Raw genomic sequence first — 14518 nt, forward strand, 5'->3', positions numbered from 1 at the left:
AAATTTTTACGGTCAACAATTTTATATTCCGGTTACGGCGAAAAACTGCGAGTTCTGTGTTGTCAACAACTGAATGGTTGTGGCAAGAAGTCGCACGTTTATGGTCGAGCGCGTGCGTGTACATGTTCAACCGTCGGACGTTTTTGGCCAACGCTTGTGTGTTTAAGGCACGGGTGTCAAACTCAAGGCCCCGGGGCCCAGACCCAGCCCTCCACATGATATTATGTGGCCCGCGAAGGCAAATCCGGTGTGTCGCCCGGTGACATTTCCAGCGGGCTGAGGATGGCGAGCGAGGCGTCATCCGCCCCCCTACCCCCCCACACCCTTTTTTTTTCTTCTTCTTCTTCTTCTTTCAAATGCCGTCCCGACACTTGGCGACAGGCCTGACGGCGCACCAGCTGACGCGCTCCGGGGGGCACGGCTGACCTTTGTGAGACGAGGAGTTCTTTTATGCGGCCAGACAGTCTTGCGCGTGTCACCGACTTGGCCGACGGTGTGGCCGGGTGCACTTCAAAACCGAGTCACAAGCTCGGCTCGATTGATCCTTGTTGAGGGGGGGGTGTCGATAGTAGGCAAGATGTTTGAGCCTTTATTCCGTAACTTGCTATCTAGCTACATACCCATGTATACTACGCTCTTTGGCCTCACTAGTAAGACTATTCCGTGTGCTGACAATCCAGTCTTGTTATACTTCTACCTTCCACTGCTCTAAATAAATGATAAATATGGTTCTAAAATGTAGAAATCTTTTTTTTTTTTTTTTTAAGCATTAGCATCTTAAGTCCACAGATGGCATTTTTTAGCATTAGCTTGTGAAGTGAGGACATTTTTAGCGTAGCAAAGTCCACAGAGAACATTTTTGCATTTTTCCATGCCCGCAAATCAAATGGGCAAAGCCTGTTGCTTATGAGCATTAGCGGTACATTTTCGCCATTGGCACACTGTGACGCTTGTATTTTTATTGTCTTAAGTTGTATATGGTCAACTATTGTATGTTTATGGTCATTAATGAGCAATAATTGGATGTTAAAAATCAACGATTGCATGTTTATGGGTCATTCAGTGTAAATGTCGACGCTCATCAATTTAATGTTTGTGATCACAACAAATGTGTTTTTTTTATTCGTATTTGATCGCATTCTTTAGATTTTTGTTCTTTTTTTTTTTTTTGTACTGCCACTTATTTATTCTGATATGCGCTCACACGCAGCGATATTTTTAATGGTGACGTAACGGGCTGTTTATTTTCAATTAGTGTCCAAAACCTCGTTAGCGGCGCCGGGTGGGTCGTCTCGACCTCGGTAAACTTTACAGTTTAGCGATAATTGCGCATAATGGTAGGCATTTTTTTTTTTAATACGTTGTACTGTACCGTTGTTAACGAAGACCCTTTTCGTGGCAACCGCGGCCGAGAAATTGCCGCTAATTAGCGTGACGAGGAGGCCGCGAGGCGTTCGCGCGAAGTCGCAGAAGCGCTTCTCCAAGCCTTTTTTTTTTTTTTTTTATTATTTTTTATATCACGGGCACGCTTGTGAACGGATGTTTACCGAGCAGAACGGGCTGCTTCAATCTTTGTGGGGAAGATAATCATGTCAAAAAGCAAGCAAGGTTGTTTTTGCACGTTTCTGTTCCAATTTATGGTCAAAAATTGGCATCAGTGGTTTGGTTATTTCCAATGTTTACTGTCACCGGTTGGATAATTATGGTCATTTTTATGCCTACGGTTGTTATTTGTGTGCCTTGGTTTAAAATGATGTACTGGGGGAGGTGTATGTTCAATGTCAGCTATTATATGCTTCTTGGCTGACAATCTTATGTTTGTCTGTATTGCTATCATGTTACAATGTAAAAGCATATCATGTTATAACGTGATAGCGACCCTTATCTATTTTTTTGTGTGGTAGCAATACACTTCCGTATTAACATACAGATTGATGACAATGAATAATCTAACTAACCCATTTGAATTGATGTATCAAAAAACTGTAGGATTATGGTCATCAATTTTATTTTGACGGTTGATAATAAAAGATATATGTTTCATCAGTGGTCTGTTGACGCTAAAACAATTTGGGTTAATGTTTACAGTTAATTTGTTGTTTTTGTGGTCATCTTTATGTCATTTTATGGTCAAGAATTGATGTATGTTCACAGTCAACAATTTGATATTATATGTCAGGTGTTGCCGGCTCCTTTTTTTCTGTGACTTTTGTTGGTTCTTGGCTTATCAGTTTTGGAAATCCTAATGTTCTTCATCCTCTTTTTCAGCCTCATCGCTATTCCGGAACACCTCTGGGCTTCGGGGACTCCTCCATTAGCATTTCCATTTGCCACGGTCAATATTTCCCAGCGTGCAGCTTATTGTTCTGCTGCGCGTGGAAAATGAGATGACGTCGGAGTCGGCTGATGAAAACCGCGCGGGAAAAGGTCAGAGGACGCCGTTAATAAAGACGGCGAGAAATTTGCAGCGACGCCGGGACGGCATTTGTTCGCGACGACAGAAGTTCTCCACCTGCTTCCTCGGATCGATTTTTTTTTTTGGGGGGGTGGGGGAATAACATCAGACGGCGTTCCAGGAAGCTCGTAAAGCGAAAATTCTCCGTTCTTGCATTTGTCCCCGGATTGGCGAGGCCTGACTCCAAATCCCTCGTAAGACGGTTAAAAGTCCTCAATTCTGCTCGCTGTCGGCAAACATTCTTCATTCTGACGAGAGAACATCGCCACTCTTTCGCGCGTGACGCGCCGCCCCGAGGTTGCCGTCGTCGTTCCTGTTCCAACAAACTCGACAATGGGCAACTGCCGTAATTCCCGTCCGACAGAGCGCACCTGGTTATAAGCCTCGGTCCACAGAAAGCGTTGAAGCTCTTTCTGTGGACCGAGGCTTATAACCAGGTGCGCTAGCGCTGGCGCCGCGCTAACGCTGGCGACGCGCTAACGCTGGCGCCGCATAAACCGCAGGGTTGAAAGCGTGTGAAAAAATGGCGGGTTGTAGGCTGGAAATTACGGTACTGTGTTCATGGAAACTGATGAAGCAGCATGCGGCTGACGAGCCAAGGTTATTTTTGTACTCCCCGTTCCAGTCGCTGTCAAAAACGGAATTCATGGTCAACAATTGGATAGTCAAGGTAAAAATAAACTCAAAATATCTGAAGGACTGTATACTTTTACACAAGTATCTGGCTCGTTGTCATTGTCACGTTGTTGTTTTTGCACTCTAAATCTTTTGCGACTAACTCAACAGTTGCTCGCTTGTGACCAACACAAACCAGACGGACGTTAAGCACAAATAATTTCCGGACCAAGCAGCTCATGGTTTATCGCCCAAGGTGAGTTTATACTGCCGCTGTTCCCGTTTGCAGAAATTCTTTTCATCCCGGCAGCCAAGCCACCAAAGTCTTGATATTTTCCCTTTTTTTTGTTTTTCCATTCCAGGAAAAACCCCCAAAAATGTCCACGGGTGGAGGCGGCCGGTCGCTTCCCGACGTCCTGCAGCTCTCGTCTCGGTCCGCTGAAGGCCGGAAATGAAACGGTAAAGAAGTAAAATACACGCACACAGCTGTTTTTTTTTTTTTTTTTTTTAATCTAAGATCCCCACCAAGGCCAAACACGGTTCTTTATGTCATCACGAAGCGAAATGTACTTTCTACTTCCAGAAACATACAAACTCAGTGTGGACAGCTCAGACTCGAGCAAATGTATTTTCGATTTTTTTTTTTTTGGGTTATATCACGGCAAAGGAAGAAATTATATTTGGAGGATTTCTAGCGTGAGTTTTGAAATTGAAACTTGCGAGCGCGTCCGACTGCGTGAGTGTGAAAATGATAATATTGTGTTTTCCTCCGCCGGGATGTCAGCGGACCCTCGCGGTCCGTCAGTGTGACTTCCTGAACGCGATCGCCGCGATCCGTATTTTGAAAAAATATATTTTTAAATCTCCGCCGGCAGACACTCTCGAGGCGGGAAGATATCGCGGCACGAGTCCGATAAGATATGGAGGTGGGCGGCGGCCATATCTGGCGTGTCGCTCGGTGCCAAAGCGAGCGCCGTTATCTGAGCGGCAACTCCGGAAACGACTTGAAGCGAGTCTTGGCCACTCGCTTCCAAACGCGAGAGTTGCCCGTCCAAAAAGTGCAAAACTGCAAGGTTGCCATGGAAACCATACGTTCATTTGCCGGTGAATATGAGATTTGCCTCCTGAATTTGGAAAAGTTCCTTTAAAATTATCCGGAAAAAGAGCCATCGTTTTCCTTCAAAGACGTTTTGCGGGGCAAATTTTGGACTTTTGCCGAAATCCAACGCAAATTACCGATTGGCGACTTTTTCCGTCCGGCCCCGCCTTGTTGCTGGGCGGAGTCCCCCGAGCCGCATAAACGGAAAGGAGGTCAATAAGCCTCGTTGCACATGTACGCACGTGGAATTTAAATTAGAAGTGAAAAACAATGGATGAATGGAATGTACATATTTAAGTGAGGGGGACAAATAGCACTCTCCAATATTATACTGTATAAAAATATGGAATGGCACAATTAAATGGGACGTAAAAAAAGGAAATGTTTTAGGCGCATTTTTTACTCCAATTCAATGGTGATGATGCTGCTCCTCCGGTCCAATACACACATTTGGACTGCGTCCGTCGAGACTTTTGTGACAACTGTACTAATAAATCATCGAATCTGCGATATTCGGCAAAGGCCAAGCGTGAATGGCGATATCGCTGACGATCATGTGCACCCCCCCGTCCCATTTGCGTTCCAATATTTGAACTGTTCATTTCCTCGTATAAATGTCGCTCGCTGACACTCGGGACACTCCCGAACCCCTGCGAACGCCGTCGCTGACCAAAACAGCAGCACTTGAACACCCATCAAACATGATGGGTGAAATATTAATAATCTTATCAGACTTGGTCGACAACGGCGCCCCACAAGCTCGTGCCGGAGACGCTAATATTTCCCGCGCACCTGATGTATATTTTATCTTCAATGCATATGTTTTTCCTGTCAAATGGAGGTCCGCTGGGGTGAGCATCAAATATTGAAAAAGCACTTTCCGAATCTTCCGCTGCTTGGACCGGATTTATTTGACTTTTTTTTTTTATCTTTTACATCTTTTATTTTTTTTTTTTTTTGTATTATTAGTGGCCCGGCTCTTTGAATTATTCATGGACAAAATGAAAAAGTCACAGTGACTTTCAGTACTTTTGATTTGTGGGAGCAAAACAAAAAAAAAAGAAGCTTTGTGCTTGATTATTTAAGATATTGTTTTACAAGATAAAGAAGACGAAAAAGCAGCCTTTATTATTCAAAATGATCGAGAAAAAAAAATTGAGGGCAATAACAGCTCTTAAAACATCTGCAGAAAATGTTTGCAACCTTTAGCAAATTTAGTCATGCCAGTTGGTCTTTTTGGGTGGAAAACAGAAAGAAATTAAGTATGAACAGCGTTAAAAAAAAATCCATCTAATTATCAATTCAGTAATAAAGTAGTGATGGCGGTATGGATATGAAAAAAAAAATACTTTCAAAGGAATATTAGCGCCAGGCTGGGTGGGGGGAGTAAAATTAGGAAAAGAAAAGTAATTTAGAGTTATGAGAATAACAGATAAAGTTGCAGAAAAATAAAAAGTAATCATAAAAATGTGAGGCTACTGTAATATAGGGAAAAAAAACACATTTCACGTTTTAGCTCATTGGAGAGTGAAAAGAAAAACAATTCGTAAGGAGGAAATTACAAAAGTAACATCGCAATAAATCTGAATGTCATGTTTAGGGTGTGTGTTTGAAAAAAACTTATAATATCAGATCAATAAATAGGTAGAACGAAGCTGTAATATCTGAAATATTTCAAGTCGTCGGAATGTTACGAAACAAGAACTTTTGATCACAACGCATTTTTCATGGCCGCTCGCCATCAAAAGACGGAGCTGAAATCTTTAAAAACAACCAAAAAAATGAAAAAAATCGTGTCTTCATCTCAGTGGACAGCCACGGCCGGGTTATCGCGTCGCATATTTATCAACGCCCCCCCACCCCCTGGTCGGCGCCCCCGCGAAACGCGTCGTCCCCCTTTTCCGAGGAGCGAACGTGGAACTCCTCAGAAGAAAGACGCGTCTTGATCTTCAGTGCGGGGGAAAAGTCGGAGTCCCCCCCAGGCCGGATGCGTCGCCCACGGCGATGGCGGGAGGGGGACGGGGGTACGGGAGGGGAGGGGAGGGGGTGGGGCGTCATCTACGGCTTTGAGGAGGATGACAGCGAAAGATGAAGAAAGGAGAACAAACATGAAGGATGTGGTCCCAAGTGGTCCTTGCGCAATTGGGGAAGTCGAGTCTGACGCACGATCAGGTTTCTTTCGGACGGATGATTGACGGCAGGCTGGCAGGTTAAGGCTCCATTTGCCGGGGGGGGTGAGGGGGGGGGGGGCTCTTCCAATTGAATTCTCCTTCCTGGTCGTCTGCCATCGGCTCGTCTGTGGTGCCTTGCGTTTGAGGTTAGCGTGAAGCTAGCAACTTATTGTTTGAACATTTTGCAGTCCGGACGTGCAAGGTTCAATTCTCTTTTTGCAGGAAAGTTGAACAATTTTGCCTCTCGTTTGGAGAACTGACGACAGCCGCTAAATAATACTCGCGGTGTTTAACGCGTTCTTCTGTATTTAGCTTCTCTTTATGGCGGCTTTTCACGCACGAGTGTAGGAACGTATTTACTGCGCTAAATGCTTGGGGGGTGGGGGGGGGGCTTCACTTGACGAAAGTCAATTTTACATCATGGCAATTCTTTGTGGTGCAATTAGATGATGGACAGTGATTGATCGATCGATTGATTGGCGACAACGGCACCAGCCTGAAGTTTCTCCATCAATCGGCTAATTACGCTTTACTTCGTTTGTGTGTATATGTTGTGCGTTACACACACACTCACATTAAAAATATAAACGGTCAAGTCGATATACGGGGCGGCACAGTGGCTCAGCCGGTAAAGCGTTGGCCTCGCAGTTCTGAGGTCCCAGGTTCAATCCCGGAACCGCCTGTGTGCATGTTCTCCCCACGCCTGCGTGGGTTTTCTCCAGGTGGGCACTCCGGTTTCCTCCCACATCCCGAAAACATGCAACATGCTGTCGTCAGTCCCCGTGTGCCCTGTGAATGGCCGGCGACCAGTTCAGGGTGTACCCCGGCTCCTGCCCGTTGACAGCTGGGATAGGCTCCAGCACTGCCCGCGACTCTCGTGAGGATAAGCGGCAAAGAAAATGGATGGATGGATGGGTCTCAGGTGAGCTGGCGCCCGTCCCGGCCACCCTGGATCGGTCGTCAGCCGGTCGAAGGGCGTTTTCCGATTATCGATGTGGTGTAACGTCATGTTCGGGACCGAGTCCTGCTATACAAACCCTCTAAAATGGTTTACAATTTTGCCTATGGATGCCACCAGATGGCAGCAAGGCACGACAACGGTCGGAATGAATCTCCTCACGTCGCCACAACATAGTTCTGTGGCACCAAGATGGCAAAAAAGCCATGACTTTGGTCTAAGGGAAGCTCCTCAACTCCCTTCAACATTGTTCCGTGGCATCAAAATGCCACAAGATGCGTGCGTCGCTAACGTTGTGCCCACTTTATTCACGCGATCAACTGTGCTTTTGACGCTTGTGTCATAATTTTTGTCTTTTGTGCTGATTGTCTCTGGCTTGTATAAGCGCTTAAAAAAATGGTGTTTTCCTTGCCTTTTGGAAAAGATTGATGACAAAACGATTGATTTTGGCATGTGCTGCTCAAGTAGGCCTCGTTAGAGACGCTTGTTCAATCACAACGCGCATTACAGCTGAAAGCGGCTTCCTTTGACTGTAAATCCTCAAAGCGATGGTTCGATTTTGACGCCACGGCATCGGCAAAAAAGTTCGGCAGTTTAGCGCTTCCCGTTTCTGGTGTGTACCTCCTTCCGACCGGAGCTCATTTGGAATCATTTCCCCGCGGGTTAAAATCGTTTTCCAGCCCCAACTTGTCTGAGTGTTGCTGAGCGGACCGGGAGGCTTGTTATTATTGCCGGGCCTGCCGTTACGCCGTCCGTTGAAGCCTTTTTACGCAATATGAAAGAAAGTTCCGAGTGCCAGCCATGTGGAACAAAAGAACGCGATTGAATCCAAGAAAGAACTTGGAAAATGGCTCCCCCTATCGCTCTTGCTCTATACGCCATCAAGTCGCTATTTAAAGTCAAAGTGATTTTGAATATCAGTTATCTACTTCATCATCAATCATTTATATTTCTTCCAAACTATTTTTGAATGTGAAGCTCTCTCTCAAGTGTCTACGTAATTTCCGGCCCACAAGCCGTGACTTTTTTCACACGCTTTCAACTTTGCGGTCTATGCGGCTAAGCGGCTAATTTGTGCATTTTTTTTTTTCTTCTAACGGCAGCCAGGGGGCACTCGAGCGGTAAAGGTAAGAATGAGATCGGTGGAATATATGTGACGAGGTAGTGACTTTTACCGGCCCTGTTAGCGCTGTGCTAGCGTGTTGGTGCTGTGTTACTGGCATGTCTAAGTGATATTTACCGCAATGTTTTATTTTAACTGGACCTGTTAGCGTTAGCATGGCGCTAGCGATGAACTCTTTCTGTGTAACGTCTTTCTTTGTAAATATCACGTTTCAAGGTGGGAACTTGCGGCTTTTACACAGCTGCGGCGTATGTATGTACCAAATGGTATTTCCTTTACAAATGTACTCGGTAAGGCTTGTAACCAGGTGCGGTCTGTGGGCCGGGAATTACAGTACTTATCTCTGGAACAGATTCATTATTTTTTTGTTGAATTTTCTGGAACAGTTTAATCACAAAAAAGTAAGGCTCTGCTGTTCACTATGGAAAGTTTTGGGAATTTTCAGATACGTTTGGACCAATCAAAAAGGCAAACAATTCCACCGAAGAATAATAATCGTGAGTTCTGTTCAAGCCGCCGTTTATCGACGGATGTTTCAATAGCTCTTCCTGGCTTGGCATCCTTGTTCGGGCTTGACACCACCAACCATCGATTTGACTCGGACACCCGCTGGAACGAAAAGTGTCAAAAAGTGCTGCAAAATTGACAACACCACAGGAACAAAAAGGGCATGACAAATCAGGATCGGGGCGGCAAATTCATCTATTATGGAGCCGCAGGCCGACTGGGAAGCCGGATGGAGCGTTCAAGTCATCAGGATTTCTCACTCATCTCCCGCTTCCGCCCCCAAAAAAAAAAAAAAAAAAAACCGAATAAAAATGTTCAATGATCATCGGATTCCCGATGTATCAGAATCCCGAGCGCCGACTACCGCTCAGCCGCCCAACGAGCTGGAAAATAATTCTGTTGACTGATGGCAACATTTCTGAATCGCTCTTTTTTTTTTTTTTTTTTTCTCCCAGATTGTTGAAAACAGCTTCGTTTTGGAAATGATCCTTACAGATGATATGAAGTTGTTATGGTATATAATCAACAATTATCCTTTTCGCTGCAGTTGCCCTCAGTCTCCCATCTCCGCTGTAAATAATGGTTCTCCGGCGTTCTCGTTTTGTTTAGTTTTTTGTCGACTCTCGTGACGTGTTCACCGTTGGTTTCAAACAGTTTCAAGAGACTCGCACTCATGTCAGATTTCCAGGCCGCCGAAAACGAAACAGAGTTGCCCTCAAAGACGGCAGTCTTTCTGTTCTCCGCGGCCGATTCTGCGGCTGCTGCTAATTAGCTGCGATAAGACAAAATACAAGAACAAAAAAAAAAAAAAAAAAAAAAAAAAAAGATTAGAGACAGCAGAGCCGCGACGGACGACAAAAGCTTGTCCGGCAGTCAGCAGAAAGAAAAAAAAAATGGGAGAAAATGTGGGAAGAAAGCACGAATGCATCAAAGCGAGGTTGAAGTGTGACAAATTCAGCTTGAAACAAAACAAAACATGTATTACCCTTCAGAAGGACGCCCAAAAGAAAATCACAAGTTTCATAACCTTTATGATACCAAGTAAACTCGAGGGTGGTATCGCTGATACGGATATCGACGCTGACAATTAAAAATGTATTTGTAATTTGCCATCACTTTCTTTAAAGGAACTGGCTTGCTATCCCCAGCAACAATGCTTTGAATTCATATCGGAAAATATTTTGGAAATTTCTGTTTCGATAACAGCAACTCATGCCTTCGTTTGACTTCTGTTTGACCACGATTATGAAAATCAGTTTGAGGCAGATCAATAACAAAAAAACTGACACTGCGATACTGGTCTTTGCGTCCGTTTTTGCAATAGAAATCAAAGAGAGGCTTTTATGCTTGATACGGAGAGAAACAAACAAACAAAAAAGATCCCAACCATTAATAAACATTCTTTTACCTGTGACAAAAGATCTATCTTGAAGATATGTTTATACATCCGTTTATAATCGCAGAATCAAGCCATGTATAAAATCGCTAATTAGCATTTGTCACCAATTCTCAAAAGTATCTGTATTGATATCAGCGATACAAATGATATGATTTGGTATCTGGATATAGACACAAAAATGTAAACGTCATGGTACTGTCAAACCACCCCCCCATGACGCCACGTCAAGTTATTAGTTAGCTAACCAATGGTTAGTCGTTAGCTGCACGCCGCTCACCTTCTCCGGTGTTTGGTGGTTGGTCCGCAGTAGATGGATTTGAAAAAGAAATCAAATAAAATTCCAGTGCCAATAGTTGGTTTGTGGCTTTGTTATTTGCTTGGACACCGTCAATGCAAAAAAACACAACCCGCAAAACTCGGTAGTGGTTTGTTTCACCATGGCGGCGGTGGTGGCTGGCGGCGGGCGCCGTCGCGCGGGTGGCGCGCCGCAAGCTTGACCATTTTGCATCACGTGTCGTGTGTTGTCAACCTCATCCACGTTTTGTCCACACACTGAAGCGTTCTCGCCTGGGTTGCCCCCGAAAAAATGTTTGAACACCGTCGTCCTCGGATGCTAAGTGACTTTGTTCGAGTGCTAATTACACCCCGGCACGCCGCGTGCAGAATAAAGGAGTACGTGTTGAATTTTTAAACGTTCAGCTAAGAAAAACATCTGTTTGGTTTTCCGTCACGGTGCGGAGGAGTGCGCCCGGAGAGCCCCTCGACGGTCCCGAAAGCTTCGAAAAAAAATCTTCGCCGGTTATTTTGGTCGCATCCCGTGAGAAATACTGTTTTGCAGTCAGTGATTTACGCGGTACATTCCCGACAAATATTGAAATAAATCAGTTTCTGATATTAAAAGTACAATTTTTCAGGTGGCGGGCTACACGCTCGAGCGTGCAAGGTGATTAATAGCGACGCGGTCTCCTCGGACCCGAGCAAAGAAACTAATGAATTCAATTAGGATTTAGCAAACGGTCTCAGTCAGTGAACAGTGACCGGGAAATCTGCCCAGCGCGCGTGTGCATCAAATAACGGCCGACGTTTAATTAAAAGACTGCCAAATGAAAAAAATTGTCAAGCCTTCAAGCTCGCTTGTTTCTAAACGCAGGACCATCGCTGAATAGTAGTTTCTTCATCCTGAGCTAGCTAGCTAGCTAGCTAGCTGGAGCGTCCCTACTCTCCAACATTCCTCTTTCCTCGAGAGATTTGAGGAACGTGGTACCCCAGACAAGCAATCGATGCAAAGGCTTTGTTTTTTTGTCGCTAAATCAACTCCTTGACCTAATTTTACGAAATGCGGACGGAAAGAAATCAGTCCCCCTCGCACTGGTCTGATGCATAACATTTCGCATTCATGGATTCGGATCGACTCTTGACCCGGCGAGCCCGCGTACGCCGCGGCCTGCAAATGCAGTTTTAGTCGAGCTGCTTTACATGCGCGTCAAATCGAAACGTCGCGCGCGGAAGCGTCACGGCCCCGCTTGCCTCTCGAGACGTGGTAAATAATAACCAGCAGAGGCGTCAATTTATGCATGGGGGGGGGGGGGGGCTGTCAAGTGGGGAGCGGGCACACCAACACAAAAGTCTTGAGTGGCGCCATCAAGCGTTGAATTACGCCGAAAACACGACTTTGTGGATTTAGCTTTCAACGTAAATTAATTTTGTTCTTCGTCAATTCTTGCAGGCAACAAATTGTCATTTTCAGGGAATTTGCATACTCCCCCCCCCAAAAAAAAAAAAAAAAATCATATTTTACTGGTGTGAAACAAAAACCTGACAACATGCAGTGTGGACGCTTAAGAGCGCCTCGTTGTAGGCCATGAGTGTGGGTTCACAGTGAGAAGTCGAAGAAGCGCAAGGAGGCGAAAAGCATGGAGAACGGTAGAAACCCCCCCACAACCCCCCCACCCCCCCACCCCCACCCTCTCAGACTTGACAGCTAGCATACAGACTTCGACTTCTGGCTGGCGCTTTAGAGCGCCTCGTTGTCTCTGTGTGGAAAAGCCCACTGGCAACCCGCTGGGATCCATTCCAACATTTTGCAGCTCAAGCGTGAGTTGATTTAGAAAATTCAGCCGCCAAAGCCTTTCACGTGGCAAACACGAAATTTGTTTTGATATCTGTCATGAAATGAAGTCAGGAATGGAACATTTTGGTTTGGGGCTGCAGTTTGCAAGTCATTCTGGCCATTTTCCAGGTGTCCTTTAGCAGGCTGAATATTTTTTTCTCGAGATTTTGAGACGTGGACAGTGCAAAATCGTGCAGAGTTTTCAGCCCCGGCAGTCAACATCACCTGGCAACGGCAAATTTGGCCGACTTCTCAGTCGGGAGTAGACCCCGAGTCAAGTCTGCCATTTTGGTTGCGACCGATGTCCGTCGTTCCTTCCGGAATCTCTCGCTGGCCGCACGATTCACAATTTACGCCTTCCAGTCTGTCGATCAACAAAAGCGGCCGAGAAGAGGAAAAAAAGATGAAAATTTTGACGCGTTCTCGCGCTGGAAGAAGAATCAAATGATGCTGGCGATGCTGCCTTCGGCGTGCGATAAAAGCCCTCATGTGCTGCCGAGCCTGAGACTAATCACAGATTATTAACATTTATATTGAAAGATGAGCTTCCATTAGCAAGCAGCTGCTAAATTAGACGCGGCTAGCTCGCGCGCGCGCGCGAGTGTGCAGTTTATTGGCAGGTGAAGGGCACGACTTGTTTTGGCAAGTCAATATGCGCACCCGAGGGTCATAAACGCTGCGACATTTATGAGGCTCGGCTTCATACGTGACCGCCGAGACCACGTCGTCCTCGTTCTTTGCCGCTCTTGTTGGCGTTGCTGCGCGGACGAGGATGTCGTCGCGCAAGGTCGACGCTTGGAACGGTCAACATTTTGTTGTCACTATTTAAAAAAAAAAAATGCCAGAGATCTTAACCCCAAATCTTGTTGGATTTGAATCCCGTTCATTTCATTTTTTGACTCATTATTATAACGTCTCAAGGGGACTTCAGTTGAAACTCTGCTGCGTGTTTTTTTTGCAGCACAACACACGGAGAGCCACGTCAAAGGCAGGCCCGCATCCGGAACTCGTTCAAGATCGAAAAGCGCCGGTGAGTCTGGCGGCTGCCTTGCTCAAGAGCACCTCCACAGTAGCCATCAAGCAGACGTTTTTGTCCACATCTTGAATTATACCCTCCGACTCCAAATGCGATTTAAACGTATAAAACAATAGTTGACATCACCGATTTTGGCCATTTACATTATTTAAACGCCCGCACATAAATGCTGAAATCTGATTGGACATCGAAATTATAATTCAGCCGAGAAATGTGATGATGAGAAAAGAATACAGTAGACAGGTGAGAATCAAAGAATGTCTTTTTCATCGAATTGTACCTTGACCGTGAGTTCAACGTGTAAGTCGAGCTCGCAATTAAAGGTCATTTCAGAATTCCGAAATTCCGTCCGAACGACACGGCCGTTTTCGGACTCCAGCTCCAGTCGGTGTTACTGTCCGCTCCTTTTGATTGTTTTCATTTTGTTTGACCATTTATCCCTTCCATTTTTCCAACTTCACTCGAGCAACGGCGTACTGTATCTGAATCTCGCTTGAAATTCATATTTTCACTTGCAAAGCAATAAAAATCAAATAAGATGGACTGATAGTTTGTACGGTGAATACTCGGTTCTCGAACGTCTCCGTTTTCGGATGAAAATTTTGAGATTTTTTTTTTTTTTTTTGCTTCTGTTTTCGAACGAAAATCGGTACTTGAACGCCTGCGACAAAACCCGGAAATAACGTAACGCACGCGGCCCGACCAGCTGATCCACGATGCGCGTTGTTATTGTGTATAACGTAGCTTCTGTACGCAGAGCCGTGAAATATCGATTTGATTTTCAAACAAATCGGTTCTCGAACCGCCTTCTGGAACTGATTGTGGTCGAGAACCGAGGCTGTACTGTAACTACAAAAAAAAAAAAAAAAAAATCTGTAGTTTGGGCATTGTTATGTCAAGGTGCCCCATCATTATATTATTATTATTATTATTATTATTATATTTCTGTGCTCTGGATGGTCAAAGGAAAAAGCCTGTCTACGGTGTCACTCACGTCTTTGCCATCCGTCACGGAGCGCGGCGCTCGCTGACAATAGCGCTAAGG

The sequence above is a fragment of the Syngnathoides biaculeatus genome, chromosome 23 (genome assembly GCF_019802595.1).
Source record: "Syngnathoides biaculeatus isolate LvHL_M chromosome 23, ASM1980259v1, whole genome shotgun sequence".
In the NCBI taxonomy this organism is placed as follows: Eukaryota; Metazoa; Chordata; class Actinopteri; order Syngnathiformes; family Syngnathidae; genus Syngnathoides; species Syngnathoides biaculeatus.